The sequence below is a fragment of the Engystomops pustulosus genome, chromosome 9 (assembly GCF_040894005.1).
Source record: "Engystomops pustulosus chromosome 9, aEngPut4.maternal, whole genome shotgun sequence".
NCBI classification, from domain to species: Eukaryota; Metazoa; Chordata; class Amphibia; order Anura; family Leptodactylidae; genus Engystomops; species Engystomops pustulosus.
The window spans coordinates 66897815-66920244 of NC_092419.1; the positions used below are offsets into that span (position 1 = coordinate 66897815).

The window sequence follows — 22430 nt, forward strand, 5'->3', positions numbered from 1 at the left end:
ACTAACACAATTTTCAGGTTCAAAAAGGTCAACAGAACTTGGGATTCCCAGCCAGTCTCCCATGCTGGTACTTGCCAAGCCTTAAGCTGCATTGCTGCTGCGATCTGACGAGAGCAGGCACATTCAGCTTAGAATGGCCGTTGACAGCAGCTGTTCAATTTGAACCTTCTTTTACTATCTCATAGAAAAACTAACACAATTTTCAGGTTCAAAAAGGTCAACAGTACTTGGGATTCCCAGCCAGTCTCCCATGCTGGTACTTGCCAAGCCTTACGCTGCATTGCTGCTGCGATCTGACGAGAGCAGGCACATTCAGCTTAGAATGGCCGATGACAGCAGCTGTTCAATTTGAACCTTCTTTTACTATCTCATAGAGAAACTAACACAATTTTCAGGTTCAAAAAGGTCAACGGAACTTGGGATTCCCAGACAGTCTCCCATGCTGGTACTTGCCAAGCCTTAAGCTGCATTGCTGCTGCGATCTGACGAGAGCAGGCACATTCAGCTTAGAATGGCCGTTGACAGCAGCTGTTCAATTTGAACCTTCTTTTACTATCTCATAGAGAAACTAACACAATTTTCAGGTTCAAAAAGGTCAACAGAACTTGGGATTCCCAGCCAGTCTCCCATGCTGGTACTTGCCAAGCCTTAAGCTGCATTGCTGCTGCGATCTGACTAGAGCAGGCACATTCAGCTTAGAATGGCCGTTGACAGCAGCTGTTCAATTTGAACCTTCTTTTACTATCTCATAGAGAAACTAACACAATTTTCAGGTTCAAAAAGGTCAACGGAACTTGGGATTCCCAGCCAGTCTCCCATGCTGGTACTTGCCAAGCTTTAAGCTGCTGCGATCTGACGAGAGCAGGCACATTCAGCTTAGAATGGCCGTTGACAGCAGCTGTTCAATTTGAACCTTCTTTTACTATCTCATAGAGAAACTAACACAATTTTCAGGTTCAAAAAGGTCAACAGAACTTGGGATTCCCAGCCAGTCTCCCATGCTGGTACTTGCCAAGCCTTAAGCTGCATTGCTGCTGCGATCTGATGAGAGCAGGCACATTCAGCTTAGAATGGCCGTTGACAGCAGCTGTTCAATTTGAACCTTCTTTTACTATCTCATAGAGTAACTAACACAATTTTCAGGTTCAAAAAGGTCAACGGAACTTGGGATTCCCAGCCAGTCTCCCATGCTGGTACTTGCCAAGCCTTAAGCTGCATTGCTGCTGCGATCTGACAAGAGCAGGCACATTCAGCTTAGAATGGCCGTTGACAGCAGCTGTTCAATTTGAACCTTCTTTTACTATCTCATAGAGAAACTAACACAATTTTCAGGTTCAAAAAGGTCAACGGAACTTGGGATTCCCAGCCAGTCTCCCATGCTGGTACTTGCCAAGCCTTAAGCTGCATTGCTGCTGCGATCTGACGAGAGCAGGCACATTCAGCTTAGAATGGCCGTTGACAGCAGCTGTTCAGTTTGAACCTTCTTTTACTATCTCATAGAGAAACTAACACAATTTTCAGGTTCAAAAAGGTCAACGGAACTTGGGATTCGCAGCCAGTCTCCCATGCTGGTACTTGCCAAGCCTTAAGCCGCATCGCTGCTGTGATCCGACAAGAGCACGCACATTCAGCTTAGAATGGCCGTTGACACCAGCTGTTCAATTTGAACCTTCTTTTACTATCTCATAGAGAAACTAACACAATTTTCAGGTTCAAAAAGGTCAACGGAACTTGGGATTCCCAGCCAGTCTCCCATGCTGGTACTTGCCAAGCCTTAAGCTGCATTGCTGCTGCCATCTGACGAGAGCAGGCACATTCAGCTTAGAATGGCCGTTGACAGCAGCTGTTCAATTTGAACCTTCTTTTACCATCTTTGACAGAGAAACTAACAATTTTCAGGTTCAAAAAGGTCAACAGAACTTGGGATTCCCAGCCAGTCTCCCATGCTGGTACTTGCCAAGCCTTAAGCTGCATTGCTGCTGCGATCTGACGAGAGCAGGCACATTCAGCTTAGAATGGCCGTTGACAGCAGCTGTTCAGTTTGAACCTTCTTTTACTATCTCATAGAGAAACTAACACAATTTTCAGGTTCAAAAAGGTCAACGGAACTTGGAATTCGCAGCCAGTCTCCCATGCTGGTACTTGCCAAGCCTTAAGCCGCATCGCTGCTGTGATCCGACAAGAGCACGCACATTCAGCTTAGAATGGCCGTTGACAGCAGTTGTTCAATTTGAACCTTCTTTTACTATCTCATAGAGAAACTAACACAATTTTCAGGTTCAAAAAGGTCAACAGAACTTGAGATTCCCAGCCAGTCTCCCATGCTGGTACTTGCCAAACCTTAAGCTGCATTGCTGCTGCGATCTGACGAGAGCAGGCACATTCAGCTTAGAATGGCCGTTGACAGCAGCTGTTCAATTTGAACCTTCTTTTACTATCTCATAGAGAAACTAACACAATTTTCAGGTTCAAAAAGGTCAACAGAACTTGGGATTCCCAGCCAGTCTCCCATGCTGGTACTTACCAAGCCTTAAGCTGCATTGCTGCTGCCATCTGACGAGAGCAGGCACATTCAGCTTAGAATGGCCGTTGACAGCAGCTGTTCAATTTGAACCTTCTTTTACCATCTTTGACAGAGAAACTAACACAATTTTCAGGTTCAAAAAGGTCAACGGAACTTGGGATTCCCAGCCAGTCTCCCATGCTGGTACTTGCCAAGCCTTAAGCTGCATTGCTGCTGCGATCTGACGAGAGCAGGCACATTCAGCTTAGAATGGCCGTTGACAGCAGCTGTTCAATTTGAACCTTCTTTTACTATCTCATAGAGAAACTAACACAATTTTCAGGTTCAAAAAGGTCAACGGAACTTGGGATTCCCAGCCAGTCTCCCATGCTGGTACTTGCCAAGCCTTAAGCTGCATTGCTGCTGCGATCTGACGAGAGCAGGCACATTCAGCTTAGAATGGCCGTTGACAGCAGCTGTTCAATTTGAACCTTCTTTTACCATCTTTGACAGAGAAACTAACAATTTTCAGGTTCAAAAAGGTCAACAGAACTTGGGATTCCCAGCCAGTCTCCCATGCTGGTACTTGCCAAGCCTTAAGCTGCATTGATGCTGCGATCTGACGAGAGCAGGCACATTCAGCTTAGAATGGCCGTTGACAGCAGCTGTTCAGTTTGAACCTTCTTTTACTATCTCATAGAGAAACTAACACAATTTTCAGGTTCAAAAAGGTCAACGGAACTTGGAATTCGCAGCCAGTCTCCCATGCTGGTACTTGCCAAGCCTTAAGCCGCATCGCTGCTGTGATCCGACAAGAGCACGCACATTCAGCTTAGAATGGCCGTTGACAGCAGCTGTTCAATTTGAACCTTCTTTTACTATCTCATAGAGAAACTAACACAATTTTCAGGTTCAAAAAGGTCAACGGAACTTGGGATTCCCAGCCAGTCTCCCATGCTGGTACTTGCCAAGCCTTAAGCTGCATTGCTGCTGCGATCTGACGAGAGCAGGCACATTCAGCTTAGAATGGCCGTTGACAGCAGCTGTTCAATTTGAACCTTCTTTTACCATCTTTGACAGAGAAACTAACAATTTTCAGGTTCAAAAAGGTCAACAGAACTTGGGATTCCCAGCCAGTCTCCCATGCTGGTACTTGCCAAGCCTTAAGCTGCATTGATGCTGCGATCTGACGAGAGCAGGCACATTCAGCTTAGAATGGCCGTTGACAGCAGCTGTTCAGTTTGAACCTTCTTTTACTATCTCATAGAGAAACTAACACAATTTTCAGGTTCAAAAAGGTCAACGGAACTTGGAATTCGCAGCCAGTCTCCCATGCTGGTACTTGCCAAGCCTTAAGCCGCATCGCTGCTGTGATCCGACAAGAGCACGCACATTCAGCTTAGAATGGCCGTTGACAGCAGCTGTTCAATTTGAACCTTCTTTTACTATCTCATAGAGAAACTAACACAATTTTCAGGTTGAAAAAGCTCAACAGAACTTGGGATTCCCAGCCAGTCTCCCATGCTGGTACTTGCCAAGCCTTAAGCTGCATTGCTGCTGCCATCTGACGAGAGCAGGCACATTCAGCTTAGAATGGCCGTTGACAGCAGCTGTTCAGTTTGAACCTTCTTTTACTATCTCATAGAGAAACTAACACAATTTTCAGGTTCAAAAAGGTCAACGGAACTTGGAATTCGCAGCCAGTCTCCCATGCTGGTACTTGCCAAGCCTTAAGCCGCATCGCTGCTGTGCTCCGACAAGAGCACGCACATTCAGCTTAGAATGGCCGTTGACAGCAGCTGTTCAATTTGAACCTTCTTTTACTATCTCATAGAGAAACTAACACAATTTTCAGGTTCAAAAAGGTCAACGGAACTTGGGATTCCCAGCCAGTCTCCCATGCTGGTACTTGCCAAGCCTTAAGCTGCATTGCTGCTGTGATCTGACGAGAGCAGGCACATTCAGCTTAGAATGGCCGTTGACAGCAGCTGTTCAGTTTGAACCTTCTTTTACTATCTCATAGAGAAAATAACACAATTTTCAGGTTCAAAAAAGTCAACGGAACTTGATATTCCCAGCCAGTCTCCCATGCTGGTACTTGCCAAGCCTTAAGCTGCATTGCTGCTGCGATCTGACGAGAGCAGGCACATTCAGCTTAGAATGGCCGTTGACAGCAGCTGTTCAATTTGAACCTTCTTTTACTATCTCATAGAGAAACTAACACAAATTTCAGGTTCAAAAAGGTCAACAGAACTTGGGATTCCCAGCCAGTCTCCCATGCTGGTACTTACCAAGCCTTAAGCTGCATTGCTGCTGCCATCTGACGAGAGCAGGCACATTCAGCTTAGAATGGCCGTTGACAGCAGCTGTTCAATTTGAACCTTCTTTTACTATCTCATAGAGAAACTAACACAATTTTCAGGTTCAAAAAGGTCAACAGAACTTGGGATTCCCAGCCAGTCTCCCATGCTGGTACTTGCCAAGCCTTAAGCTGCATTGCTGCTGCGATCTGACGAGAGCAGGCACATTCAGCTTAGAATGGCCGTTGACAGCAGCTGTTCAATTTGAACCTTCTTTTACTATCTCATAGAGAAACTAACACAATTTTCAGGTTCAAAAAGGTCAACGGAACTTGGGATTCCCAGCCAGTCTCCCATGCTGGTACTTACCAAGCCTTAAGCTGCATTGCTGCTGCCATCTGACGAGAGCAGGCACATTCAGCTTAGAATGGCCGTTGACAGCAGCTGTTCAATTTGAACCTTCTTTTACCATCTTTGACAGAGAAACTAACACAATTTTCAGGTTCAAAAAGGTCAACAGAACTTGGGATTCCCAGCCAGTCTCCCATGCTGGTACTTGCCAAGCCTTAAGCTGCATTGCTGCTGCGATCTGACGAGAGCAGGCACATTCAGCTTAGAATGGCCGTTGACAGCAGCTGTTCAATTTGAACCTTCTTTTACTATCTCATAGAGAAACTAACACAATTTTCAGGTTCAAAAAGGTCAACGGAACTTGGGATTCGCAGCCAGTCTCCCATGCTGGTACTTGCCAAGCCTTAAGCCGCATCGCTGCTGTGATCCGACAAGAGCATGCACATTCAGCTTAGAATGGCCGTTGACACCAGCTGTTCAATTTGAACCTTCTTTTACTATCTCATAGAGAAACTAACACAATTTTCAGGTTCAAAAAGGTCAACGGAACTTGGGATTCCCAGCCAGTCTCCCATGCTGGTACTTACCAAGCCTTAAGCTGCATTGCTGCTGCCATCTGATGAGAGCAGGCACATTCAGCTTAGAATGGCCGTTGACAGCAGCTGTTCAATTTGAACCTTCTTTTACCATCTTTGACAGAGAAACTAACAATTTTCAGGTTCAAAAAGGTCAACAGAACTTGGGATTCCCAGCCAGTCTCCCATGCTGGTACTTGCCAAGCCTTAAGCTGCATTGCTGCTGCGATCTGACGAGAGCAGGCACATTCAGCTTAGAATGGCCGTTGACAGCAGCTGTTCAGTTTGAACCTTCTTTTACCATCTTTGACAGAGAAACTAACAATTTTCAGGTTCAAAAAGGTCAACAGAACTTGGGATTCCCAGCCAGTCTCCCATGCTTGTACTTGCCAAGCCTTAAGCTGCATTGTTGCTGCGATCTGACGAGAGCAGGCACATTCAGCTTAGAATGGCCGTTGACAGCAGCTGTTCAATTTGAACCTTCTTTTACTATCTCATAGAGAAACTAACACAATTTTCAGGTTCAAAAAGGTCAACAGAACTTGGGATTCCCAGCCAGTCTCCCATGCTGGTACTTGCCAAGCCTTAAGCTGCATTGCTGCTGCGATCTGACGAGAGCAGGCACATTCAGCTTAGAATGGCCGTTGACAGCAGCTGTTCAATTTGAACCTTCTTTTACCATCTTTGACAGAGAAACTAACAATTTTCAGGTTCAAAAAGGTCAACAGAACTTGGGATTCCCAGCCAGTCTCCCATGCTGGTACTTGCCAAGCCTTAAGCTGCATTGATGCTGCGATCTGACGAGAGCAGGCACATTCAGCTTAGAATGGCCGTTGACAGCAGCTGTTCAGTTTGAACCTTCTTTTACTATCTCATAGAGAAACTAACACAATTTTCAGGTTCAAAAAGGTCAACGGAACTTGGTTTTCCCAGCCAGTCTCCCATGCTGGTACTTGCCAAGCCTTAAGCTGCATTGCTGCTGCGATCTGACGAGAGCAGGCACATTCAGCTTAGAATGGCCGTTGACAGCAGCTGTTCAATTTGAACCTTCTTTTACCATCTTTGACAGAGAAACTAACAATTTTCAGGTTCAAAAAGGTCAACAGAACTTGGGATTCCCAGCCAGTCTCCCATGCATGTACTTGCCAAGCCTTAAGCTGCATTGTTGCTGCGATCTGACGAGAGCAGGCACATTCAGCTTAGAATGGCCGTTGACAGCAGCTGTTCAATTTAAACCTTCTTTTACTATCTCATAGAGAAACTAACACAATTTTCAGGTTCAAAAAGGTCAACAGAACTTGGGATTCCCAGCCAGTCTCCCATGCTGGTACTTGCCAAGCCTTAAGCTGCATTGCTGCTGCGATCTGACGAGAGCAGGCACATTCAGCTTAGAATGGCCGTTGACAGCAGCTGTTCAATTTGAACCTTCTTTTACTATCTCATAGAAAAACTAACACAATTTTCAGGTTCAAAAAGGTCAACAGTACTTGGGATTCCCAGCCAGTCTCCCATGCTGGTACTTACCAAGCCTTACGCTGCATTGCTGCTGCGATCTGACGAGAGCAGGCACATTCAGCTTAGAATGGCCGATGACAGCAGCTGTTCAATTTGAACCTTCTTTTACTATCTCATAGAGAAACTAACACAATTTTCAGGTTCAAAAAGGTCAACGGAACTTGGGATTCCCAGACAGTCTCCCATGCTGGTACTTGCCAAGCCTTAAGCTGCATTGCTGCTGCGATCTGACGAGAACAGGCACATTCAGCTTAGAATGGCCGTTGACAGCAGCTGTTCAATTTGAACCTTCTTTTACTATCTCATAGAGAAACTAACACAATTTTCAGGTTCAAAAAGGTCAACAGAACTTGGGATTCCCAGCCAGTCTCCCATGCTGGTACTTGCCAAGCCTTAAGCTGCATTGCTGCTGCGATCTGACTAGAGCAGGCACATTCAGCTTAGAATGGCCGTTGACAGCAGCTGTTCAATTTGAACCTTCTTTTACTATCTCATAGAGAAACTAACACAATTTTCAGGTTCAAAAAGGTCAACGGAACTTGGGATTCCCAGCCAGTCTCCCATGCTGGTACTTGCCAAGCTTTAAGCTGCTGCGATCTGACGAGAGCAGGCACATTCAGCTTAGAATGGCCGTTGACAGCAGCTGTTCAATTTGAACCTTCTTTTACTATCTCATAGAGAAACTAACACAATTTTCAGGTTCAAAAAGGTCAACAGAACTTGGGATTCCCAGCCAGTCTCCCATGCTGGTACTTGCCAAGCCTTAAGCTGCATTGCTGCTGCGATCTGATGAGAGCAGGCACATTCAGCTTAGAATGGCCGTTGACAGCAGCTGTTCAATTTAAACCTTCTTTTACTATCTCATAGAGTAACTAACACAATTTTCAGGTTCAAAAAGGTCAACGGAACTTGGGATTCCCAGCCAGTCTCCCATGCTGGTACTTGCCAAGCCTTAAGCTGCATTGCTGCTGCGATCTGACGAGAGCAGGCACATTCAGCTTAGAATGGCCGTTGACAGCAGCTGTTCAATTTGAACCTTCTTTTACTATCTCATAGAAAAACTAACACAATTTTCAGGTTCAAAAAGGTCAACGGAACTTGGGATTCCCAGCCAGTCTCCCATGCTGGTACTTGCCAAGCCTTAAGCTGCATTGCTGCTGCGATCTGACGAGAGCAGGCACATTCAGCTTAGAATGGCCGTTGACAGCAGCTGTTCAGTTTGAACCTTCTTTTACTATCTCATAGAGAAACTAACACAATTTTCAGGTTCAAAAAGGTCAACGGAACTTGGGATTCGCAGCCAGTCTCCCATGCTGGTACTTGCCAAGCCTTAAGCCGCATCGCTGCTGTGATCCGACAAGAGCACGCACATTCAGCTTAGAATGGCCGTTGACACCAGCTGTTCAATTTGAACCTTCTTTTACTATCTCATAGAGAAACTAACACAATTTTCAGGTTCAAAAAGGTCAACGGAACTTGGGATTCCCAGCCAGTCTCCCATGCTGGTACTTACCAAGCCTTAAGCTGCATTGCTGCTGCCATCTGACGAGAGCAGGCACATTCAGCTTAGAATGGCCGTTGACAGCAGCTGTTCAATTTGAACCTTCTTTTACCATCTTTGACAGAGAAACTAACAATTTTCAGGTTCAAAAAGGTCAACAGAACTTGGGATTCCCAGCCAGTCTCCCATGCTGGTACTTGCCAAGCCTTAAGCTGCATTGCTGCTGCGATCTGACGAGAGCAGGCACATTCAGCTTAGAATGGCCGTTGACAGCAGCTGTTCAGTTTGAACCTTCTTTTACCATCTTTGACAGAGAAACTAACAATTTTCAGGTTCAAAAAGGTCAACAGAACTTGGGATTCCCAGCCAGTCTCCCATGCTGGTACTTGCCAAGCCTTAAGCTGCATTGCTGCTGCGATCTGACGAGAGCAGGCACATTCAGCTTAGAATGGCCGTTGACAGCAGCTGTTCAGTTTGAACCTTCTTTTACTATCTCATAGAGAAACTAACACAATTTTCAGGTTCAAAAAGGTCAACGGAACTTGGAATTCGCAGCCAGTCTCCCATGCTGGTACTTGCCAAGCCTTAAGCCGCATCGCTGCTGTGATCCGACAAGAGCACGCACATTCAGCTTAGAATGGCCGTTGACAGCAGTTGTTCAATTTGAACCTTCTTTTACTATCTCATAGAGAAACTAACACAATTTTCAGGTTCAAAAAGGTCAACAGAACTTGAGATTCCCAGCCAGTCTCCCATGCTGGTACTTGCCAAACCTTAAGCTGCATTGCTGCTGCGATCTGACGAGAGCAGGCACATTCAGCTTAGAATGGCCGTTGACAGCAGCTGTTCAATTTGAACCTTCTTTTACTATCTCATAGAGAAACTAACACAATTTTCAGGTTCAAAAAGGTCAACAGAACTTGGGATTCCCAGCCAGTCTCCCATGCTGGTACTTACCAAGCCTTAAGCTGCATTGCTGCTGCCATCTGACGAGAGCAGGCACATTCAGCTTAGAATGGCCGTTGACAGCAGCTGTTCAATTTGAACCTTCTTTTACCATCTTTGACAGAGAAACTAACACAATTTTCAGGTTCAAAAAGGTCAACAGAACTTGGGATTCCCAGCCAGTCTCCCATGCTGGTACTTGCCAAGCCTTAAGCTGCATTGCTGCTGCGATCTGACGAGAGCAGGCACATTCAGCTTAGAATGGCCGTTGACAGCAGCTGTTCAATTTGAACCTTCTTTTACTATCTCATAGAGAAACTAACACAATTTTCAGGTTCAAAAAGGTCAACGGAACTTGGGATTCCCAGCCAGTCTCCCATGCTGGTACTTGCCAAGCCTTAAGCTGCATTGCTGCTGCGATCTGACGAGAGCAGGCACATTCAGCTTAGAATGGCCGTTGACAGCAGCTGTTCAATTTGAACCTTCTTTTACCATCTTTGACAGAGAAACTAACAATTTTCAGGTTCAAAAAGGTCAACAGAACTTGGGATTCCCAGCCAGTCTCCCATGCTGGTACTTGCCAAGCCTTAAGCTGCATTGATGCTGCGATCTGACGAGAGCAGGCACATTCAGCTTAGAATGGCCGTTGACAGCAGCTGTTCAGTTTGAACCTTCATTTACTATCTCATAGAGAAACTAACACAATTTTCAGGTTCAAAAAGGTCAACGGAACTAGGAATTCGCAGCCAGTCTCCCATGCTGGTACTTGCCAAGCCTTAAGCCGCATCGCTGCTGTGATCCGACAAGAGCACGCACATTCAGCTTAGAATGGCCGTTGACAGCAGCTGTTCAATTTGAACCTTCTTTTACTATCTCATAGAGAAACTAACACAATTTTCAGGTTCAAAAAGCTCAACAGAACTTGGGATTCCCAGCCAGTCTCCCATGCTGGTACTTGCCAAGCCTTAAGCTGCATTGCTGCTGCCATCTGACGAGAGCAGGCACATTCAGCTTAGAATGGCCGTTGACAGCATCTGTTCAATTTGAACCTTCTTTTACCATCTTTGACAGAGAAACTAACAATTTTCAGGTTCAAAAAGGTCAACAGAACTTGGGATTCCCAGCCAGTCTCCCATGCTGGTACATGCCAAGCCTTAAGCTGCATTGCTGCTGCGATCTGACGAGAGCAGGCACATTCAGCTTAGAATGGCCGTTGACAGCAGCTGTTCAGTTTGAACCTTCTTTTACCATCTTTGACAGAGAAACTAACAATTTTCAGGTTCAAAAAGGTCAACAGAACTTGGGATTCCCAGCCAGTCTCCCATGCTTGTACTTGCCAAGCCTTAAGCTGCATTGTTGCTGCGATCTGACGAGAGCAGGCACATTCAGCTTAGAATGGCAGTTGACAGCAGCTGTTCAATTTGAACCTTCTTTTACTATCTCATAGAGAAACTAACACAATTTTCAGGTTCAAAAAGGTCAACAGAACTTGGGATTCCCAGCCAGTCTCCCATGCTGGTACTTGCCAAGCCTTAAGCTGCATTGCTGCTGCGATCTGACGAGAGCAGGCACATTCAGCTTAGAATGGCCGTTGACAGCAGCTGTTCAATTTGAACCTTCTTTTACCATCTTTGACAGAGAAACTAACAATTTTCAGGTTCAAAAAGGTCAACAGAACTTGGGATTCCCAGCCAGTCTCCCATGCTGGTACTTGCCAAGCCTTAAGCTGCATTGATGCTGCGATCTGACGAGAGCAGGCACATTCAGCTTAGAATGGCCGTTGACAGCAGCTGTTCAGTTTGAACCTTCTTTTACTATCTCATAGAGAAACTAACACAATTTTCAGGTTCAAAAAGGTCAACGGAACTTGGTTTTCCCAGCCAGTCTCCCATGCTGGTACTTGCCAAGCCTTAAGCTGCATTGCTGCTGCGATCTGACGAGAGCAGGCACATTCAGCTTAGAATGGCCGTTGACAGCAGCTGTTCAATTTGAACCTTCTTTTACCATCTTTGACAGAGAAACTAACAATTTTCAGGTTCAAAAAGGTCAACAGAACTTGGGATTCCCAGCCAGTCTCCCATGCATGTACTTGCCAAGCCTTAAGCTGCATTGTTGCTGCGATCTGACGAGAGCAGGCACATTCAGCTTAGAATGGCCGTTGACAGCAGCTGTTCAATTTAAACCTTCTTTTACTATCTCATAGAGAAACTAACACAATTTTCAGGTTCAAAAAGGTCAACAGAACTTGGGATTCCCAGCCAGTCTCCCATGCTGGTACTTGCCAAGCCTTAAGCTGCATTGCTGCTGCGATCTGACGAGAGCAGGCACATTCAGCTTAGAATGGCCGTTGACAGCAGCTGTTCAATTTGAACCTTCTTTTACTATCTCATAGAAAAACTAACACAATTTTCAGGTTCAAAAAGGTCAACAGTACTTGGGATTCCCAGCCAGTCTCCCATGCTGGTACTTGCCAAGCCTTACGCTGCATTGCTGCTGCGATCTGACGAGAGCAGGCACATTCAGCTTAGAATGGCCGATGACAGCAGCTGTTCAATTTGAACCTTCTTTTACTATCTCATAGAGAAACTAACACAATTTTCAGGTTCAAAAAGGTCAACGGAACTTGGGATTCCCAGACAGTCTCCCATGCTGGTACTTGCCAAGCCTTAAGCTGCATTGCTGCTGCGATCTGACGAGAGCAGGCACATTCAGCTTAGAATGGCCGTTGACAGCAGCTGTTCAATTTGAACCTTCTTTTACTATCTCATAGAGAAACTAACACAATTTTCAGGTTCAAAAAGGTCAACAGAACTTGGGATTCCCAGCCAGTCTCCCATGCTGGTACTTGCCAAGCCTTAAGCTGCATTGCTGCTGCGATCTGACTAGAGCAGGCACATTCAGCTTAGAATGGCCGTTGACAGCAGCTGTTCAATTTGAACCTTCTTTTACTATCTCATAGAGAAACTAACACAATTTTCAGGTTCAAAAAGGTCAACGGAACTTGGGATTCCCAGCCAGTCTCCCATGCTGGTACTTGCCAAGCTTTAAGCTGCTGCGATCTGACGAGAGCAGGCACATTCAGCTTAGAATGGCCGTTGACAGCAGCTGTTCAATTTGAACCTTCTTTTACTATCTCATAGAGAAACTAACACAATTTTCAGGTTCAAAAAGGTCAACAGAACTTGGGATTCCCAGCCAGTCTCCCATGCTGGTACTTGCCAAGCCTTAAGCTGCATTGCTGCTGCGATCTGATGAGAGCAGGCACATTCAGCTTAGAATGGCCGTTGACAGCAGCTGTTCAATTTGAACCTTCTTTTACTATCTCATAGAGTAACTAACACAATTTTCAGGTTCAAAAAGGTCAACGGAACTTGGGATTCCCAGCCAGTCTCCCATGCTGGTACTTGCCAAGCCTTAAGCTGCATTGCTGCTGCGATCTGACGAGAGCAGGCACATTCAGCTTAGAATGGCCGTTGACAGCAGCTGTTCAATTTGAACCTTCTTTTACTATCTCATAGAAAAACTAACACAATTTTCAGGTTCAAAAAGGTCAACGGAACTTGGGATTCCCAGCCAGTCTCCCATGCTGGTACTTGCCAAGCCTTAAGCTGCATTGCTGCTGCGATCTGACGAGAGCAGGCACATTCAGCTTAGAATGGCCGTTGACAGCAGCTGTTCAGTTTGAACCTTCTTTTACTATCTCATAGAGAAACTAACACAATTTTCAGGTTCAAAAAGGTCAACGGAACTTGGGATTCGCAGCCAGTCTCCCATGCTGGTACTTGCCAAGCCTTAAGCCGCATCGCTGCTGTGATCCGACAAGAGCACGCACATTCAGCTTAGAATGGCCGTTGACACCAGCTGTTCAATTTGAACCTTCTTTTACTATCTCATAGAGAAACTAACACAATTTTCAGGTTCAAAAAGGTCAACGGAACTTGGGATTCCCAGCCAGTCTCCCATGCTGGTACTTACCAAGCCTTAAGCTGCATTGCTGCTGCCATCTGACGAGAGCAGGCACATTCAGCTTAGAATGGCCGTTGACAGCAGCTGTTCAATTTGAACCTTCTTTTACCATCTTTGACAGAGAAACTAACAATTTTCAGGTTCAAAAAGGTCAACAGAACTTGGGATTCCCAGCCAGTCTCCCATGCTGGTACTTGCCAAGCCTTAAGCTGCATTGCTGCTGCGATCTGACGAGAGCAGGCACATTCAGCTTAGAATGGCCGTTGACAGCAGCTGTTCAGTTTGAACCTTCTTTTACCATCTTTGACAGAGAAACTAACAATTTTCAGGTTCAAAAAGGTCAACAGAACTTGGGATTCCCAGCCAGTCTCCCATGCTGGTACTTGCCAAGCCTTAAGCTGCATTGCTGCTGCGATCTGACGAGAGCAGGCACATTCAGCTTAGAATGGCCGTTGACAGCAGCTGTTCAGTTTGAACCTTCTTTTACTATCTCATAGAGAAACTAACACAATTTTCAGGTTCAAAAAGGTCAACGGAACTTGGAATTCGCAGCCAGTCTCCCATGCTGGTACTTGCCAAGCCTTAAGCCGCATCGCTGCTGTGATCCGACAAGAGCACGCACATTCAGCTTAGAATGGCCGTTGACATCAGTTGTTCAATTTGAACCTTCTTTTACTATCTCATAGAGAAACTAACACAATTTTCAGGTTCAAAAAGGTCAACAGAACTTGAGATTCCCAGCCAGTCTCCCATGCTGGTACTTGCCAAACCTTAAGCTGCATTGCTGCTGCGATCTGACGAGAGCAGGCACATTCAGCTTAGAATGGCCGTTGACAGCAGCTGTTCTATTTGAACCTTCTTTTACTATCTCATAGAGAAACTAACACAATTTTCAGGTTCAAAAAGGTCAACAGAACTTGGGATTCCCAGCCAGTCTCCCATGCTGGTACTTACCAAGCCTTAAGCTGCATTGCTGCTGCCATCTGACGAGAGCAGGCACATTCAGCTTAGAATGGCCGTTGACAGCAGCTGTTCAATTTGAACCTTCTTTTACCATCTTTGACAGAGAAACTAACACAATTTTCAGGTTCAAAAAGGTCAACAGAACTTGGGATTCCCAGCCAGTCTCCCATGCTGGTACTTGCCAAGCCTTAAGCTGCATTGCTGCTGCGATCTGACGAGAGCAGGCACATTCAGCTTAGAATGGCCGTTGACAGCAGCTGTTCTATTTGAACCTTCTTTTACTATCTCATAGAGAAACTAACACAATTTTCAGGTTCAAAAAGGTCAACAGAACTTGGGATTCCCAGCCAGTCTCCCATGCTGGTACTTACCAAGCCTTAAGCTGCATTGCTGCTGCCATCTGACGAGAGCAGGCACATTCAGCTTAGAATGGCCGTTGACAGCAGCTGTTCAATTTGAACCTTCTTTTACCATCTTTGACAGAGAAACTAACACAATTTTCAGGTTCAAAAAGGTCAACAGAACTTGGGATTCCCAGCCAGTCTCCCATGCTGGTACTTGCCAAGCCTTAAGCTGCATTGCTGCTGCGATCTGACGAGAGCAGGCACATTCAGCTTAGAATGGCCGTTGACAGCAGCTGTTCAATTTGAACCTTCTTTTACTATCTCATAGAGAAACTAACACAATTTTCAGGTTCAAAAAGGTCAACGGAACTTGGGATTCCCAGCCAGTCTCCCATGCTGGTACTTGCCAAGCCTTAAGCTGCATTGCTGCTGCGATCTGACGAGAGCAGGCACATTCAGCTTAGAATGGCCGTTGACAGCAGCTGTTCAATTTGAACCTTCTTTTACCATCTTTGACAGAGAAACTAACACAATTTTCAGGTTCAAAAAGGTCAACAGAACTTGGGATTCCCAGCCAGTCTCCCATGCTGGTACTTGCCAAGCCTTAAGCTGCATTGCTGCTGCGATCTGACGAGAGCAGGCACATTCAGCTTAGAATGGCCGTTGACAGCAGCTGTTCAGTTTGAACCTTCATTTACTATCTCATAGAGAAACTAACACAATTTTCAGGTTCAAAAAGGTCAACGGAACTTGGAATTCGCAGCCAGTCTCCCATGCTGGTACTTGCCAAGCCTTAAGCCGCATCGCTGCTGTGATCCGACAAGAGCACGCACATTCAGCTTAGAATGGCCGTTGACAGCAGCTGTTCAATTTGAACCTTCTTTTACTATCTCATAGAGAAACTAACACAATTTTCAGGTTCAAAAAGCTCAACAGAACTTGGGATTCCCAGCCAGTCTCCCATGCTGGTACTTGCCAAGCCTTAAGCTGCATTGCTGCTGCCATCTGACGAGAGCAGGCACATTCAGCTTAGAATGGCCGTTGACAGCATCTGTTCAATTTGAACCTTCTTTTACCATCTTTGACAGAGAAACTAACAATTTTCAGGTTCAAAAAGGTCAACAGAACTTGGGATTCCCAGCCAGTCTCCCATGCTGGTAATTGCCAAGCCTTAAGCTGCATTGCTGCTGCGATCTGACGAGAGCAGGCACATTCAGCTTAGAATGGCCGTTGACAGCAGCTGTTCAGTTTGAACCTTCTTTTACTATCTCATAGAGAAACTAACACAATTTTCAGGTTCAAAAAGGTCAACGGAACTTGGAATTCGCAGCCAGTCTCCCATGCTGGTACTTGCCAAGCCTTAAGCCGCATCGCTGCTGTGATCCGACAAGAGCACGCACATTCAGCTTAGAATGGCCGTTGACAGCAGCTGTTCAATTTGAACCTTCTTTTACTATCTCATAGAGAAACTAACACAATTTTCAGGTTCAAAAAGGTCAACGGAACTTGGGATTCCCAGCCAGTCTCCCATGCTGGTACTTGCCAAGCCTTAAGCTGCATTGCTGCTGCGATCTGACGAGAGCAGGCACATTCAGCTTAGAATGGCCGTTGACAGCAGCTGTTCAATTTGAACCTTCTTTTACCATCTTTGACAGAGAAACTAACAATTTTCAGGTTCAAAAAGGTCAACAGAACTTGGGATTCCCAGCCAGTCTCCCATGCTGGTACTTGCCAAGCCTTAAGCTGCATTGATGCTGCGATCTGACGAGAGCAGGCACATTCAGCTTAGAATGGCCGTTGACAGCAGCTGTTCAGTTTGAACCTTCTTTTACTATCTCATAGAGAAACTAACACAATTTTCAGGTTCAAAAAGGTCAACGGAACTTGGGATTCGCAGCCAGTCTCCCATGCTGGTACTTGCCAAGCCTTAAGCCGCATCGCTGCTGTGATCCGACAAGAGCACGCACATTCAGCTTAGAATGGCCGTTGACAGCAGCTGTTCAATTTGAACCTTCTTTTACTATCTCATAGAGAAACTAACACAATTTTCAGGTTCAAAAAGGTCAACGGAACTTGGGATTCCCAGCCAGTCTCCCATGCTGGTACTTACCAAGCCTTAAGCTGCCTTGCTGCTGCCATCTGACGAGAGCAGGCACATTCAGCTTAGAATGGCCGTTGACAGCAGCTGTTCAATTTGAACCTTCTTTTACCATCTTTGACAGAGAAACTAACAATTTTCAGGTTCAAAAAGGTCAACAGAACTTGGGATTCCCAGCCAGTCTCCCATGCTGGTACTTGCCAAGCCTTAAGCTGCATTGCTGCTGCGATCTGACGAGAGCAGGCACATTCAGCTTAGAATGGCCGTTGACAGCAGCTGTTCAGTTTGAACATTCTTTTACCATCTTTGACAGAGAAACTAACAATTTTCAGGTTCAAAAAGGTCAACAGAACTTGGGATTCCCAGCCAGTCTCCCATGCTTGTACTTGCCAAGCCTTAAGCTGCATTGTTGCTGCGATCTGACGAGAGCAGGCACATTCAGCTTAGAATGGCAGTTGACAGCAGCTGTTCAATTTGAACCTTCTTTTACTATCTCATAGAGAAACTAACACAATTTTCAGGTTCAAAAAGGTCAACAGAACTTGGGATTCCCAGCCAGTCTCCCATGCTGGTACTTGCCAAGCCTTAAGCTGCATTGCTGCTGCCATCTGACGAGAGCAGGCACATTCAGCTTAGAATGGCCGTTGACAGCAGCTGTTCAATTTGAACCTTCTTTTACCATCTTTGACAGAGAAACTAACAATTTTCAGGTTCAAAAAGGTCAACAGAACTTGGGATTCCCAGCCAGTCTCCCATGCTGGTACTTGCCAAGCCTTAAGCTGCATTGATGCTGCGATCTGACGAGAGCAGGCACATTCAGCTTAGAATGGCCGTTGACAGCAGCTGTTCAGTTTGAACCTTCTTTTACTATCTCATAGAGAAACTAACACAATTTTCAGGTTCAAAAAGGTCAACGGAACTTGGTTTTCCCAGCCAGTCTCCCATGCTGGTACTTGCCAAGCCTTAAGCTGCATTGCTGCTGCGATCTGACGAGAGCAGGCACATTCAGCTTAGAATGGCCGTTGACAGCAGCTGTTCAATTTGAACCTTCTTTTACCATCTTTGACAGAGAAACTAACAATTTTCAGGTTCAAAAAGGTCAACAGAACTTGGGATTCCCAGCCAGTCTCCCATGCATGTACTTGCCAAGCCTTAAGCTGCATTGTTGCTGCGATCTGACGAGAGCAGGCACATTCAGCTTAGAATGGCCGTTGACAGCAGCTGTTCAATTTAAACCTTCTTTTACTATCTCATAGAGAAACTAACACAATTTTCAGGTTCAAAAAGGTCAACAGAACTTGGGATTCCCAGCCAGTCTCCCATGCTGGTACTTGCCAAGCCTTAAGCTGCATTGCTGCTGCGATCTGACGAGAGCAGGCACATTCAGCTTAGAATGGCCGTTGACAGCAGCTGTTCAATTTGAACCTTCTTTTACTATCTCATAGAAAAACTAACACAATTTTCAGGTTCAAAAAGGTCAACAGTACTTGGGATTCCCAGCCAGTCTCCCATGCTGGTACTTGCCAAGCCTTACGCTGCATTGCTGCTGCGATCTGACGAGAGCAGGCACATTCAGCTTAGAATGGCCGATGACAGCAGCTGTTCAATTTGAACCTTCTTTTACTATCTCATAGAGAAACTAACACAATTTTCAGGTTCAAAAAGGTCAACGGAACTTGGGATTCCCAGACAGTCTCCCATGCTGGTACTTGCCAAGCCTTAAGCTGCATTGCTGCTGCGATCTGACGAGAGCAGGCACATTCAGCTTAGAATGGCCGTTGACAGCAGCTGTTCAATTTGAACCTTCTTTTACTATCTCATAGAGAAACTAACACAATTTTCAGGTTCAAAAAGGTCAACAGAACTTGGGATTCCCAGCCAGTCTCCCATGCTGGTACTTGCCAAGCCTTAAGCTGCATTGCTGCTGCGATCTGACGAGAGCAGGCACATTCAGCTTAGAATGGCCGTTGACAGCAGCTGTTCAATTTGAACCTTCTTTTACTATCTCATAGAGAAACTAACACAATTTTCAGGTTCAAAAAGGTCAACGGAACTTGGGATTCCCAGCCAGTCTCCCATGCTGGTACTTGCCAAGCTTTAAGCTGCTGCGATCTGACGAGAGCAGGCACATTCAGCTTAGAATGGCCGTTGACAGCAGCTGTTCAATTTGAACCTTCTTTTACTATCTCATAGAGAAACTAACACAATTTTCAGGTTCAAAAAGGTCAACGGAACTTGGGATTCCCAGCCAGTCTCCCATGCTGGTACTTACCAAGCCTTAAGCTGCATTGCTGCTGCCATCTGACGAGAGCAGGCACATTCAGCTTAGAATGGCCGTTGACAGCAGCTGTTCAATTTGAACCTTCTTTTACCATCTTTGACAGAGAAACTAACAATTTTCAGGTTCAAAAAGGTCAACAGAACTTGGGATTCCCAGCCAGTCTCCCATGCTGGTACTTGCCAAGCCTTAAGCTGCATTGCTGCTGCGATCTGACGAGAGCAGGCACATTCAGCTTAGAATGGCCGTTGACAGCAGCTGTTCAGTTTGAACCTTCTTTTACCATCTTTGACAGAGAAACTAACAATTTTCAGGTTCAAAAAGGTCAACAGAACTTGGGATTCCCAGCCAGTCTCCCATGCTGGTACTTGCCAAGCCTTAAGCTGCATTGCTGCTGCCATCTGACGAGAGCAGGCACATTCAGCTTAGAATGGCCGTTGACAGCAGCTGTTCTATTTGAACCTTCTTTTACTATCTCATAGAGAAACTAACACAATTTTCAGGTTCAAAAAGGTCAACAGAACTTGGGATTCCCAGCCAGTCTCCCATGCTGGTACTTACCAAGCCTTAAGCTGCATTGCTGCTGCCATCTGACGAGAGCAGGCACATTCAGCTTAGAATGGCCGTTGACAGCAGCTGTTCAATTTGAACCTTCTTTTACCATCTTTGACAGAGAAACTAACACAATTTTCAGGTTCAAAAAGGTCAACAGAACTTGGGATTCCCAGCCAGTCTCCCATGCTGGTACTTGCCAAGCCTTAAGCTGCATTGCTGCTGCGATCTGACGAGAGCAGGCACATTCAGCTTAGAATGGCCGTTGACAGCAGCTGTTCAATTTGAACCTTCTTTTACTATCTCATAGAGAAACTAACACAATTTTCAGGTTCAAAAAGGTCAACGGAACTTGGGATTCCCAGCCAGTCTCCCATGCTGGTACTTGCCAAGCCTTAAGCTGCATTGCTGCTGCGATCTGACGAGAGCAGGCACATTCAGCTTAGAATGGCCGTTGACAGCAGCTGTTCAATTTGAACCTTCTTTTACCATCTTTGACAGAGAAACTAACAATTTTCAGGTTCAAAAAGGTCAACAGAACTTGGGATTCCCAGCCAGTCTCCCATGCTGGTACTTGCCAAGCCTTAAGCTGCATTGATGCTGCGATCTGACGAGAGCAGGCACATTCAGCTTAGAATGGCCGTTGACAGCAGCTGTTCAGTTTGAACCTTCATTTACTATCTCATAGAGAAACTAACACAATTTTCAGGTTCAAAAAGGTCAACGGAACTTGGAATTCGCAGCCAGTCTCCCATGCTGGTACTTGCCAAGCCTTAAGCCGCATCGCTGCTGTGATCCGACAAGAGCACGCACATTCAGCTTAGAATGGCCGTTGACAGCAGCTGTTCAATTTGAACCTTCTTTTACTATCTCATAGAGAAACTAACACAATTTTCAGGTTCAAAAAGCTCAACAGAACTTGGGATTCCCAGCCAGTCTCCCATGCTGGTACTTGCCAAGCCTTAAGCTGCATTGCTGCTGCCATCTGACGAGAGCAGGCACATTCAGCTTAGAATGGCCGTTGACAGCATCTGTTCAATTTGAACCTTCTTTTACCATCTTTGACAGAGAAACTAACAATTTTCAGGTTCAAAAAGGTCAACAGAACTTGGGATTCCCAGCCAGTCTCCCATGCTGGTACTTGCCAAGCCTTAAGCTGCATTGCTGCTGCGATCTGACGAGAGCAGGCACATTCAGCTTAGAATGGCCGTTGACAGCAGCTGTTCAGTTTGAACCTTCTTTTACTATCTCATAGAGAAACTAACACAATTTTCAGGTTCAAAAAGGTCAACGGAACTTGGAATTCGCAGCCAGTCTCCCATGCTGGTACTTGCCAAGCCTTAAGCCGCATCGCTGCTGTGATCCGACAAGAGCACGCACATTCAGCTTAGAATGGCCGTTGACAGCAGCTGTTCAATTTGAACCTTCTTTTACTATCTCATAGAGAAACTAACACAATTTTCAGGTTCAAAAAGGTCAACGGAACTTGGGATTCCCAGCCAGTCTCCCATGCTGGTACTTGCCAAGCCTTAAGCTGCATTGCTGCTGCGATCTGACGAGAGCAGGCACATTCAGCTTAGAATGGCCGTTGACAGCAGCTGTTCAATTTGAACCTTCTTTTACCATCTTTGACAGAGAAACTAACAATTTTCAGGTTCAAAAAGGTCAACAGAACTTGGGATTCCCAGCCAGTCTCCCATGCTGGTACTTGCCAAGCCTTAAGCTGCATTGATGCTGCGATCTGACGAGAGCAGGCACATTCAGCTTAGAATGGCCGTTGACAGCAGCTGTTCAGTTTGAACCTTCTTTTACTATCTCATAGAGAAACTAACACAATTTTCAGGTTCAAAAAGGTCAACGGAACTTGGAATTCGCAGCCAGTCTCCCATGCTGGTACTTGCCAAGCCTTAAGCCGCATCGCTGCTGTGATCCGACAAGAGCACGCACATTCAGCTTAGAATGGCCGTTGACAGCAGCTGTTCAATTTGAACCTTCTTTTACTATCTCATAGAGAAACTAACACAATTTTCAGGTTCAAAAAGCTCAACAGAACTTGGGATTCCCAGCCAGTCTCCCATGCTGGTACTTGCCAAGTCTTAAGCTGCATTGCTGCTGCCATCTGACGAGAGCAGGCACATTCAGCTTAGAATGGCCGTTGACAGCAGCTGTTCAGTTTGAACCTTCTTTTACTATCTCATAGAGAAACTAACACAATTTTCAGGTTCAAAAAGGTCAACGGAACTTGGAATTCGCAGCCAGTCTCCCATGCTGGTACTTGCCAAGCCTTAAGCCGCATCGCTGCTGTGCTCCGACAAGAGCACGCACATTCAGCTTAGAATGGCCGTTGACAGCAGCTGTTCAATTTGAACCTTCTTTTACTATCTCATAGAGAAACTAACACAATTTTCAGGTTCAAAAAGGTCAACGGAACTTGGGATTCCCAGCCAGTCTCCCATGCTGGTACTTGCCAAGCCTTAAGCTGCATTGCTGCTGTGATCTGACGAGAGCAGGCACATTCAGCTTAGAATGGCCGTTGACA

The 22430-nt window shown here is 45.7% G+C and overlaps 92 pseudogenes; all 92 read right to left on the bottom strand.

Annotated features, from left to right (window-relative positions):
• Window positions 1-26: 26 nt before the first annotated feature.
• On the bottom strand, window positions 27-145 carry LOC140080389 (5S ribosomal RNA; annotated as a pseudogene).
• Window positions 146-215: 70 nt separating this feature from the next.
• Window positions 216-334, bottom strand: LOC140093915 (5S ribosomal RNA; annotated as a pseudogene).
• Window positions 335-404: 70 nt separating this feature from the next.
• On the bottom strand, window positions 405-523 carry LOC140087674 (5S ribosomal RNA; annotated as a pseudogene).
• A 70-nt stretch (window positions 524-593) lies between these two features.
• On the bottom strand, window positions 594-712 carry LOC140092687 (5S ribosomal RNA; annotated as a pseudogene).
• Window positions 713-963: 251 nt separating this feature from the next.
• On the bottom strand, window positions 964-1082 carry LOC140080180 (5S ribosomal RNA; annotated as a pseudogene).
• A 70-nt stretch (window positions 1083-1152) lies between these two features.
• On the bottom strand, window positions 1153-1271 carry LOC140088998 (5S ribosomal RNA; annotated as a pseudogene).
• Window positions 1272-1341: 70 nt separating this feature from the next.
• Window positions 1342-1460, bottom strand: LOC140099572 (5S ribosomal RNA; annotated as a pseudogene).
• Window positions 1461-1719: 259 nt separating this feature from the next.
• Window positions 1720-1838, bottom strand: LOC140092348 (5S ribosomal RNA; annotated as a pseudogene).
• Window positions 1839-1908: 70 nt separating this feature from the next.
• LOC140080391 (5S ribosomal RNA) lies at window positions 1909-2027 on the bottom strand (annotated as a pseudogene).
• A 259-nt stretch (window positions 2028-2286) lies between these two features.
• Window positions 2287-2405, bottom strand: LOC140092981 (5S ribosomal RNA; annotated as a pseudogene).
• Window positions 2406-2475: 70 nt separating this feature from the next.
• Window positions 2476-2594, bottom strand: LOC140091960 (5S ribosomal RNA; annotated as a pseudogene).
• Window positions 2595-2666: 72 nt separating this feature from the next.
• On the bottom strand, window positions 2667-2785 carry LOC140099573 (5S ribosomal RNA; annotated as a pseudogene).
• Window positions 2786-2855: 70 nt separating this feature from the next.
• LOC140099574 (5S ribosomal RNA) lies at window positions 2856-2974 on the bottom strand (annotated as a pseudogene).
• A 70-nt stretch (window positions 2975-3044) lies between these two features.
• Window positions 3045-3163, bottom strand: LOC140085688 (5S ribosomal RNA; annotated as a pseudogene).
• Window positions 3164-3422: 259 nt separating this feature from the next.
• On the bottom strand, window positions 3423-3541 carry LOC140099575 (5S ribosomal RNA; annotated as a pseudogene).
• A 70-nt stretch (window positions 3542-3611) lies between these two features.
• On the bottom strand, window positions 3612-3730 carry LOC140085689 (5S ribosomal RNA; annotated as a pseudogene).
• A 637-nt stretch (window positions 3731-4367) lies between these two features.
• Window positions 4368-4486, bottom strand: LOC140087982 (5S ribosomal RNA; annotated as a pseudogene).
• A 70-nt stretch (window positions 4487-4556) lies between these two features.
• Window positions 4557-4675, bottom strand: LOC140082193 (5S ribosomal RNA; annotated as a pseudogene).
• Window positions 4676-4745: 70 nt separating this feature from the next.
• Window positions 4746-4864, bottom strand: LOC140091961 (5S ribosomal RNA; annotated as a pseudogene).
• Window positions 4865-4934: 70 nt separating this feature from the next.
• LOC140080392 (5S ribosomal RNA) lies at window positions 4935-5053 on the bottom strand (annotated as a pseudogene).
• Window positions 5054-5123: 70 nt separating this feature from the next.
• Window positions 5124-5242, bottom strand: LOC140090251 (5S ribosomal RNA; annotated as a pseudogene).
• A 72-nt stretch (window positions 5243-5314) lies between these two features.
• Window positions 5315-5433, bottom strand: LOC140080393 (5S ribosomal RNA; annotated as a pseudogene).
• A 259-nt stretch (window positions 5434-5692) lies between these two features.
• LOC140086377 (5S ribosomal RNA) lies at window positions 5693-5811 on the bottom strand (annotated as a pseudogene).
• A 70-nt stretch (window positions 5812-5881) lies between these two features.
• Window positions 5882-6000, bottom strand: LOC140080394 (5S ribosomal RNA; annotated as a pseudogene).
• A 70-nt stretch (window positions 6001-6070) lies between these two features.
• On the bottom strand, window positions 6071-6189 carry LOC140087111 (5S ribosomal RNA; annotated as a pseudogene).
• Window positions 6190-6259: 70 nt separating this feature from the next.
• Window positions 6260-6378, bottom strand: LOC140080395 (5S ribosomal RNA; annotated as a pseudogene).
• Window positions 6379-6448: 70 nt separating this feature from the next.
• On the bottom strand, window positions 6449-6567 carry LOC140085690 (5S ribosomal RNA; annotated as a pseudogene).
• A 70-nt stretch (window positions 6568-6637) lies between these two features.
• On the bottom strand, window positions 6638-6756 carry LOC140083944 (5S ribosomal RNA; annotated as a pseudogene).
• A 70-nt stretch (window positions 6757-6826) lies between these two features.
• On the bottom strand, window positions 6827-6945 carry LOC140089542 (5S ribosomal RNA; annotated as a pseudogene).
• A 70-nt stretch (window positions 6946-7015) lies between these two features.
• On the bottom strand, window positions 7016-7134 carry LOC140080396 (5S ribosomal RNA; annotated as a pseudogene).
• Window positions 7135-7204: 70 nt separating this feature from the next.
• Window positions 7205-7323, bottom strand: LOC140091777 (5S ribosomal RNA; annotated as a pseudogene).
• Window positions 7324-7393: 70 nt separating this feature from the next.
• On the bottom strand, window positions 7394-7512 carry LOC140078439 (5S ribosomal RNA; annotated as a pseudogene).
• Window positions 7513-7582: 70 nt separating this feature from the next.
• On the bottom strand, window positions 7583-7701 carry LOC140092688 (5S ribosomal RNA; annotated as a pseudogene).
• Window positions 7702-7952: 251 nt separating this feature from the next.
• LOC140080192 (5S ribosomal RNA) lies at window positions 7953-8071 on the bottom strand (annotated as a pseudogene).
• A 70-nt stretch (window positions 8072-8141) lies between these two features.
• LOC140099578 (5S ribosomal RNA) lies at window positions 8142-8260 on the bottom strand (annotated as a pseudogene).
• A 70-nt stretch (window positions 8261-8330) lies between these two features.
• On the bottom strand, window positions 8331-8449 carry LOC140099579 (5S ribosomal RNA; annotated as a pseudogene).
• A 259-nt stretch (window positions 8450-8708) lies between these two features.
• On the bottom strand, window positions 8709-8827 carry LOC140090252 (5S ribosomal RNA; annotated as a pseudogene).
• Window positions 8828-8897: 70 nt separating this feature from the next.
• LOC140080397 (5S ribosomal RNA) lies at window positions 8898-9016 on the bottom strand (annotated as a pseudogene).
• A 70-nt stretch (window positions 9017-9086) lies between these two features.
• On the bottom strand, window positions 9087-9205 carry LOC140080398 (5S ribosomal RNA; annotated as a pseudogene).
• A 259-nt stretch (window positions 9206-9464) lies between these two features.
• Window positions 9465-9583, bottom strand: LOC140092983 (5S ribosomal RNA; annotated as a pseudogene).
• Window positions 9584-9653: 70 nt separating this feature from the next.
• On the bottom strand, window positions 9654-9772 carry LOC140091962 (5S ribosomal RNA; annotated as a pseudogene).
• A 72-nt stretch (window positions 9773-9844) lies between these two features.
• LOC140080400 (5S ribosomal RNA) lies at window positions 9845-9963 on the bottom strand (annotated as a pseudogene).
• A 70-nt stretch (window positions 9964-10033) lies between these two features.
• On the bottom strand, window positions 10034-10152 carry LOC140099580 (5S ribosomal RNA; annotated as a pseudogene).
• Window positions 10153-10222: 70 nt separating this feature from the next.
• LOC140085691 (5S ribosomal RNA) lies at window positions 10223-10341 on the bottom strand (annotated as a pseudogene).
• Window positions 10342-10789: 448 nt separating this feature from the next.
• Window positions 10790-10908, bottom strand: LOC140085980 (5S ribosomal RNA; annotated as a pseudogene).
• Window positions 10909-10978: 70 nt separating this feature from the next.
• Window positions 10979-11097, bottom strand: LOC140095394 (5S ribosomal RNA; annotated as a pseudogene).
• A 70-nt stretch (window positions 11098-11167) lies between these two features.
• On the bottom strand, window positions 11168-11286 carry LOC140080401 (5S ribosomal RNA; annotated as a pseudogene).
• Window positions 11287-11356: 70 nt separating this feature from the next.
• LOC140085692 (5S ribosomal RNA) lies at window positions 11357-11475 on the bottom strand (annotated as a pseudogene).
• A 70-nt stretch (window positions 11476-11545) lies between these two features.
• On the bottom strand, window positions 11546-11664 carry LOC140083957 (5S ribosomal RNA; annotated as a pseudogene).
• Window positions 11665-11734: 70 nt separating this feature from the next.
• On the bottom strand, window positions 11735-11853 carry LOC140089543 (5S ribosomal RNA; annotated as a pseudogene).
• Window positions 11854-11923: 70 nt separating this feature from the next.
• On the bottom strand, window positions 11924-12042 carry LOC140080403 (5S ribosomal RNA; annotated as a pseudogene).
• A 70-nt stretch (window positions 12043-12112) lies between these two features.
• LOC140093916 (5S ribosomal RNA) lies at window positions 12113-12231 on the bottom strand (annotated as a pseudogene).
• A 70-nt stretch (window positions 12232-12301) lies between these two features.
• LOC140087797 (5S ribosomal RNA) lies at window positions 12302-12420 on the bottom strand (annotated as a pseudogene).
• Window positions 12421-12490: 70 nt separating this feature from the next.
• Window positions 12491-12609, bottom strand: LOC140092689 (5S ribosomal RNA; annotated as a pseudogene).
• Window positions 12610-12860: 251 nt separating this feature from the next.
• LOC140080203 (5S ribosomal RNA) lies at window positions 12861-12979 on the bottom strand (annotated as a pseudogene).
• Window positions 12980-13049: 70 nt separating this feature from the next.
• Window positions 13050-13168, bottom strand: LOC140099581 (5S ribosomal RNA; annotated as a pseudogene).
• Window positions 13169-13238: 70 nt separating this feature from the next.
• LOC140099582 (5S ribosomal RNA) lies at window positions 13239-13357 on the bottom strand (annotated as a pseudogene).
• A 259-nt stretch (window positions 13358-13616) lies between these two features.
• On the bottom strand, window positions 13617-13735 carry LOC140090253 (5S ribosomal RNA; annotated as a pseudogene).
• A 70-nt stretch (window positions 13736-13805) lies between these two features.
• On the bottom strand, window positions 13806-13924 carry LOC140080404 (5S ribosomal RNA; annotated as a pseudogene).
• Window positions 13925-13994: 70 nt separating this feature from the next.
• Window positions 13995-14113, bottom strand: LOC140080405 (5S ribosomal RNA; annotated as a pseudogene).
• A 259-nt stretch (window positions 14114-14372) lies between these two features.
• On the bottom strand, window positions 14373-14491 carry LOC140092984 (5S ribosomal RNA; annotated as a pseudogene).
• A 70-nt stretch (window positions 14492-14561) lies between these two features.
• On the bottom strand, window positions 14562-14680 carry LOC140091965 (5S ribosomal RNA; annotated as a pseudogene).
• Window positions 14681-14752: 72 nt separating this feature from the next.
• LOC140080406 (5S ribosomal RNA) lies at window positions 14753-14871 on the bottom strand (annotated as a pseudogene).
• A 70-nt stretch (window positions 14872-14941) lies between these two features.
• On the bottom strand, window positions 14942-15060 carry LOC140091966 (5S ribosomal RNA; annotated as a pseudogene).
• Window positions 15061-15132: 72 nt separating this feature from the next.
• Window positions 15133-15251, bottom strand: LOC140080407 (5S ribosomal RNA; annotated as a pseudogene).
• A 70-nt stretch (window positions 15252-15321) lies between these two features.
• LOC140099583 (5S ribosomal RNA) lies at window positions 15322-15440 on the bottom strand (annotated as a pseudogene).
• Window positions 15441-15512: 72 nt separating this feature from the next.
• On the bottom strand, window positions 15513-15631 carry LOC140080408 (5S ribosomal RNA; annotated as a pseudogene).
• A 448-nt stretch (window positions 15632-16079) lies between these two features.
• On the bottom strand, window positions 16080-16198 carry LOC140092235 (5S ribosomal RNA; annotated as a pseudogene).
• Window positions 16199-16457: 259 nt separating this feature from the next.
• On the bottom strand, window positions 16458-16576 carry LOC140099584 (5S ribosomal RNA; annotated as a pseudogene).
• A 70-nt stretch (window positions 16577-16646) lies between these two features.
• On the bottom strand, window positions 16647-16765 carry LOC140085693 (5S ribosomal RNA; annotated as a pseudogene).
• A 259-nt stretch (window positions 16766-17024) lies between these two features.
• LOC140090018 (5S ribosomal RNA) lies at window positions 17025-17143 on the bottom strand (annotated as a pseudogene).
• Window positions 17144-17213: 70 nt separating this feature from the next.
• LOC140080409 (5S ribosomal RNA) lies at window positions 17214-17332 on the bottom strand (annotated as a pseudogene).
• A 70-nt stretch (window positions 17333-17402) lies between these two features.
• LOC140095395 (5S ribosomal RNA) lies at window positions 17403-17521 on the bottom strand (annotated as a pseudogene).
• A 70-nt stretch (window positions 17522-17591) lies between these two features.
• LOC140094033 (5S ribosomal RNA) lies at window positions 17592-17710 on the bottom strand (annotated as a pseudogene).
• Window positions 17711-17780: 70 nt separating this feature from the next.
• On the bottom strand, window positions 17781-17899 carry LOC140085694 (5S ribosomal RNA; annotated as a pseudogene).
• A 70-nt stretch (window positions 17900-17969) lies between these two features.
• On the bottom strand, window positions 17970-18088 carry LOC140083969 (5S ribosomal RNA; annotated as a pseudogene).
• A 70-nt stretch (window positions 18089-18158) lies between these two features.
• On the bottom strand, window positions 18159-18277 carry LOC140089544 (5S ribosomal RNA; annotated as a pseudogene).
• Window positions 18278-18347: 70 nt separating this feature from the next.
• Window positions 18348-18466, bottom strand: LOC140080410 (5S ribosomal RNA; annotated as a pseudogene).
• A 70-nt stretch (window positions 18467-18536) lies between these two features.
• Window positions 18537-18655, bottom strand: LOC140093917 (5S ribosomal RNA; annotated as a pseudogene).
• Window positions 18656-18725: 70 nt separating this feature from the next.
• LOC140087919 (5S ribosomal RNA) lies at window positions 18726-18844 on the bottom strand (annotated as a pseudogene).
• A 70-nt stretch (window positions 18845-18914) lies between these two features.
• LOC140080411 (5S ribosomal RNA) lies at window positions 18915-19033 on the bottom strand (annotated as a pseudogene).
• A 251-nt stretch (window positions 19034-19284) lies between these two features.
• On the bottom strand, window positions 19285-19403 carry LOC140090254 (5S ribosomal RNA; annotated as a pseudogene).
• A 70-nt stretch (window positions 19404-19473) lies between these two features.
• LOC140080412 (5S ribosomal RNA) lies at window positions 19474-19592 on the bottom strand (annotated as a pseudogene).
• Window positions 19593-19662: 70 nt separating this feature from the next.
• Window positions 19663-19781, bottom strand: LOC140094035 (5S ribosomal RNA; annotated as a pseudogene).
• A 70-nt stretch (window positions 19782-19851) lies between these two features.
• Window positions 19852-19970, bottom strand: LOC140091967 (5S ribosomal RNA; annotated as a pseudogene).
• A 72-nt stretch (window positions 19971-20042) lies between these two features.
• LOC140080414 (5S ribosomal RNA) lies at window positions 20043-20161 on the bottom strand (annotated as a pseudogene).
• Window positions 20162-20231: 70 nt separating this feature from the next.
• On the bottom strand, window positions 20232-20350 carry LOC140099585 (5S ribosomal RNA; annotated as a pseudogene).
• A 70-nt stretch (window positions 20351-20420) lies between these two features.
• On the bottom strand, window positions 20421-20539 carry LOC140085695 (5S ribosomal RNA; annotated as a pseudogene).
• Window positions 20540-20987: 448 nt separating this feature from the next.
• On the bottom strand, window positions 20988-21106 carry LOC140080415 (5S ribosomal RNA; annotated as a pseudogene).
• A 259-nt stretch (window positions 21107-21365) lies between these two features.
• On the bottom strand, window positions 21366-21484 carry LOC140099586 (5S ribosomal RNA; annotated as a pseudogene).
• Window positions 21485-21554: 70 nt separating this feature from the next.
• Window positions 21555-21673, bottom strand: LOC140085696 (5S ribosomal RNA; annotated as a pseudogene).
• Window positions 21674-22310: 637 nt separating this feature from the next.
• LOC140087983 (5S ribosomal RNA) lies at window positions 22311-22429 on the bottom strand (annotated as a pseudogene).
• Between the last annotated feature and the right edge of the window lies 1 nt (window position 22430).